Source organism: Apis florea, unplaced genomic scaffold, assembly GCF_048593485.1.
Source record: "Apis florea isolate Af1SG1 unplaced genomic scaffold, ASM4859348v1 contig_3036_pilon, whole genome shotgun sequence".
NCBI lineage: Eukaryota > Metazoa > Arthropoda > Insecta > Hymenoptera > Apidae > Apis > Apis florea.
The window spans coordinates 626148-631836 of NW_028256694.1; the positions used below are offsets into that span (position 1 = coordinate 626148).

Consider the following 5689-nt stretch of genomic DNA (forward strand, 5'->3'; position numbering starts at 1 on the left):
CTTAATGTTTTTTAATTATATAACGAAAAAAAAAAAACAAAACGTTTACTATTATACAAACTATAAAAATGTTGAAGAGAAACTCTGTTTCTCTTCAAAAGAAGGCTAAAAAGCTTGAATTTGCAAGAAATCATATGAATTGAGTATATCTTAATACCTATTTTAATGGTGAAAAAGAATTTAATTTAAATGATGGTTGTTCGTTTTCTTCCTGGTGGAAAAAATGTCTCCTAGAAAATATATGAATTAATGTTTTAAAATATCGAGGTTGCAAAAATAATACTTTTAACATAATGAAACATAATAATTAAAATATTTCAATACAATAATATGTGATCATATATCCAACTAAATTAATTGAAGACTTATAATTGAAGACATAAGAAACAAGAAATAAATTGTATTTATATCACATAATTGTATCACATAATTACCGGATATGAACATCGGATTGAAAATGTTTAGAGATATTTATCAAGACAAATTTACATAAATAATCGGCAATTTTTTTTACCAGGAAAATCTTGTAAATGTTATAAAAATCGAATGGGAAAAAATACCACAATTTTATTCAAACGTATTATATAAATCAATAAATAATATTTTTAACACATGATAATAAATCTTTTTTTATAAATCTATTTTTCAAGTTATAAATGATAAAGATATAAAAAAAAATAAATAAAACGTATTTATTGGATATATTGTTTGTTATATTTTATTTACTATGCGTTTATTCAAGTGATGCAAGAATATTCGTATCTTTTTCCATAAAACTTTTTTTCTATTGATCAATTATTTAAAACATGTTTAATTAAGTGTCAGTTATACATATAATCTTTCATGTATTAAAAATATATTATTTATAAAATATTAATTTTAAATAAAACATAAATTCTTCTTTCTAAATTAATTAGAAAATAATATTAATCGCATTTCTTTTTTTTGCCACAATTTCTATATTGTTTAATGTTCTTATTGCATAAATAGTCATTTAAATGTAAATCTTTAATGACAAAACTTTTTTATTCGACTACATGTTGATCATATAAATATAATGTATGCAAATATTGTCTGCAGACACTGTCTTTTGTTTTGCGCTTTGACAAAAGACAAAGACTGTCCAGACTATTGGATAACGTCTACAGTTGGTATAAACAATATCATAATGTTATGAAATCGATAAAACATTCAAGTTTATATGTTTGAAGAACTGAAACAACCATTTGAAACAATATATTAAATAAAGATAAAAAGTAAAATTTAAAACTGTACATGTTAATTTACAATTAGAATTGTTTTTTCTTTCATTCAATATATACAAATTATACAAATATTTTCAGAATTACTACGTCTTGATTAATCATCAAGTGAATGGTTTCATCGATAATGTAGATTCTCATTAATTTATTTATGTTGATTAAAAATATAATTGAACTATTAATAAAATCATTTACTATTAAGTGGAAATTATATAACGCATTAAAGAGTTTATTTATATTTACATGTATTTAAATATATTTTTTTTATTTCCAACAAAGAAATTACTTTGTGAAATTAATTATTTATCTTATCATTACATTAATTTATATATCAAGATAATATACCTATTTGATAGTAACATATAAATTAAATTAATAAGAATAATATTAATTAATATAATAATAATTAGGAAATAAGTATTTTATGATTTCACTCTATATATTACCTCCATTATTTAATTCATGGATCTTATATGCAAATATCTATAGACAATTTTTAAAAACGTGTATAACAAACTTATAAACATCTGTTCACAAATTATCATCTTTTCTTTCATCTATATATATGTATATAATGATTATTGTGAATAACTGTTGATTTTTTATAAATCCATATCACCAATTAAAAAATTTACAAATTTTAATCAATAAAAATATATCAAACAGAAATTCAAGATAACAATAACGGTATTCATAAGAACGCCATATCTTGGGTTACTAATAGGTGCGCATACAATTAGCTTGAGAATTATTGCTATAAATAATCTGTACATGTTTGAAATAATTTTTTATGAAACAAACAATTATAATTTTAAAATATTGATGAATTAATTTTAATATTAAATTATAAAATATTAGATTTAAATTTATTTAAATAATGAAATTTTTATTTATTTTTCATAAAGAAAATTGAGTTTCATCATGGATGAAGTATAAAATAGACTTAACATTTAATAAAACTTTGTATCATATGTTCTGAAATATCGATCGTGTAAAAAATCAGAGCTGTTGATATGCCCTCTATGATAAATTGATCAGTGTAGGAGTTATCAATTCAATTATAAAGATTAGTTAAGTTAACAAATTTAAAAAAAAAATTTCTTTGACATCCTTTCTCTGATAAATATTCATTTCATAAATATGCATTATATTTCATAAATATATATTGTATTTTGTTAATATATGAATTAAAAATTATTATAACATAATAAAAATAATATAAATTTGTGAGATTTTTATAAAAATGGATTTAAAATATATTATAATGTTATTAAAGTTGAATAAATTTATTTATATTATTTGTCTTTAAATTATTTGTAAATTTATTTTTATTATTTATATTATATTGTTAGTATACCATTACAAATGTTTTTATGCAATACAAAAGTAAAACAATACAAAAGATTAAATTGATAAATTCTATTAAAATTTTTAGTTAGATAAAGAAGATAATAGAATTTAATCATAGGCGACTTATATCACATATATAGATGTAATATGAAATGTTCTTTTAGCTTAAGCTTAAGAATTTCTTATTTTCTTATTATTTTTGTATTATATGTGATATTATTGATGTAGAAAACGATTAAACGTTAATAGATTGGAATTAAAATCTGATTTTATTATAAAAATGAGACATAATAGATCAAAACTTAAGAACAAATTAAAAATACATATACAGAAACAATTAAAACATTTTTTGAATTGTAATCTTGTATTTATACAATGTAAATGATTATGAAACAAATAATTATTATAGTAATTTAATTTTTTTTTAAGTTATTACATTCTAAGCATATGAACAAATTTTTATTTTTACAGACATTATATTTTTGTATAATTTAATTTGAATTTTTATTTTAAATGTTTAATTATATTTTAGTTTTTCTAATTTGGATAATTTTTAAATAATATTATGATAATCATAATATAATTATGATAATCTATTATTTATTCTATATATTATTATATTTTTAATTGAAATATTTTTATAAAATTTCAATATATATAAATCTATAATTAAAATATAATATATTTATACTTTAATTTTCGCGCGGCTGAATAGAGAACTATTTTATTTCAGCCAATCAGAAAGCTCCTAAGATCTAACGGTGCGCTACGGCGAGATGAGTTTCTGCGCATCACAGTGCGCATGATATTAGTCTACAGTTGAAAATTGTGGTGACAGGACGTGTTTCGCCGGCAGAAGTGTATAATTACGTGTAATTTTTATTGATAGAATATTATATTAAGCTTAATTATAGATTATAAAGATTTGTTTAATTAATATGTGTTTGTTTAATTACTATTATTACAGAATTAAATATGTTTGTGACAAATTATCGTATGTTTGAAATTCGAAGATGGAATGGTTCGAAAGTATAATAGTTTTACACACACACACACACACACACACGATGATGAAGAAATAATTGGACGATTTTCGTACAAATATGGTAAGATTTTATTTAATTTAATAGAGATAATTATTATATATATAGTTATTATAAATTTATTTTATCTTTTTATGAGATGGAAATAGCTAGAATTATTATATCAATTTGCTCGTAAATATTTCACATACTTCTTATGTTTTTTCTTTTTCAAATGCGTCATCTGTACGTTCAACTCGTGTGTTGTTATTCTATACTTCCTTTGATTATTTACGTTTAAGGCCTCGAGGCTAAAAGCATTTCTTATAACAGTCTTTCCAAGAAATATTTTGCGTTCGTATTACGCTCGACATGTTTCGACTTGTCGAGCGTTCTCCCCACTCTTTCTCCTTTCCTTCCTAATTTCTAATATCGAAATCGTTGCGCGGGGTGTCATTTTGTCCTCGAAACTCGTGACAATTAGACGCTTCGTTTCAGGTGTATGATCTATTTATTTTATAATATTTATTTAACAATTATTTTTTTTACTTCTTTTTATTATTATAATTTCACTAATATGAATTTCTTTAATTATTTATTAAATATTAATGATAACTATTTGAGACATAATTTATTCCTTTTTTTATTCGTCTCTTTCATCATTAAAATTAATACTAGCTCATATTATGAGTTTCCAAAATAGGATTTGAGTTGTTAAATTTCTATTTTAATACATTTTATTTTAATATAAGTTTAATCTTATACATTTTATACATTTATTTTAATGATTTGATTTTTTTTGTGCAGATAAGTAGCTGATTGTTGAAATTACTTTAGGCGGGAAAATGGATTTTCAATATGGACGCCATGATGACAATTTATATTTCATATAAAGAAGAAGTAAAATTTAAATTTTAGAGAAAGATGTATGTAAGTACTTTTATATTTTTTTTTTATTAAATTATTAATTTCATAGTATGTATATAGTTTTTTATACTATTTTTATGTAATTCATAATTACTATTGAAAATTATTACTTGAAAATATTAAAATAATAGTGAAAAAGATTTTGAATTTATGCCATATTTTCTATAATTTATAAAAATTTTCGAATATTTCTAAAATGCTATTTTATAATGTGAATAAAATATTATTCATTTTAATAATTGACGACATTCTTTTAAAAATAACAGTTTTATTTTTTTAACAAATATTCAATAAGAAAAAAAAAAGAAAATACATATAGATGTATTTTATTTTTTTTTCTAAATCCCCCTCTTCCCACAATTATGACCGCGTGCAATGCGGTTGGTAGAGTCAGTGTTTGATTCGTAACAGTATTTTTTTGTTTTTTTTAGAGCACAATAGCTCTAAGCAAATTTAATTATAATAGTTATACGTGAAATTAGAGTCAGTGCTTGTTCGCCGATTAAACAGCATAAATAACGGACGCGTTAATAGTTTCTTATTTTTATTTTTTTATTTTAAATTTTCGTTTTCGGCACAGAGTAGAATCAGTGCTTCTCTCAAGAAAATAAGGCGGTCATCCATCACGCGAAGAGGTAAGAAAAATTATCACATTCTTATTTTTTAGATTTTAATTTTTTGTATTAGAATTTCAATTTTTATTATCATTAATACATATTAGAAATTTGATTCTTTATTTTTTTTTTTATTAAAGTTTAAAATTAAATGCAATTATTTTATTATTTTAAGATATTATTTTATTTTTATGACTATTGTATTTAAAAAAAGAATTACATCTAATATTTTATATTTTATTTACAGTTGCTGATATATTCTTCAATAGTATTTATGATCACGCGCAATGTGATCGATAGAGTCAGTGTTTGCTTTCGTATTTCGTTTTTTAGAATATTAATTCTAAATAAATTTAATTATAATAATCACACGTGAAATTAGAGTCAGTGCTTGTTCGCCGATTAAACAGCATAAATAACGGACGCGTTAATAGTTTATTTTTATTTTTTTATTTTAAATTTTCGTTTTCGGCACAGGGTAGAATCAGTGCTTCTCTCAAGAAAATAAGGCGGT

At 21.4% G+C, this 5689-nt stretch overlaps 1 long non-coding RNA gene across 1 annotated transcript; it reads left to right on the forward strand.

Annotated features, from left to right (window-relative positions):
* Positions 1 to 3327: 3327 nt before the first annotated feature.
* LOC105735697 (uncharacterized) lies at positions 3328 to 4797 on the forward strand. Its single transcript, XR_015292057.1, has 3 exons — positions 3328 to 3484; positions 3580 to 3718; positions 4442 to 4797. It is a non-coding gene; the product is annotated as an uncharacterized LOC105735697 (long non-coding RNA).
* Positions 4798 to 5689: the final 892 nt, after the last annotated feature.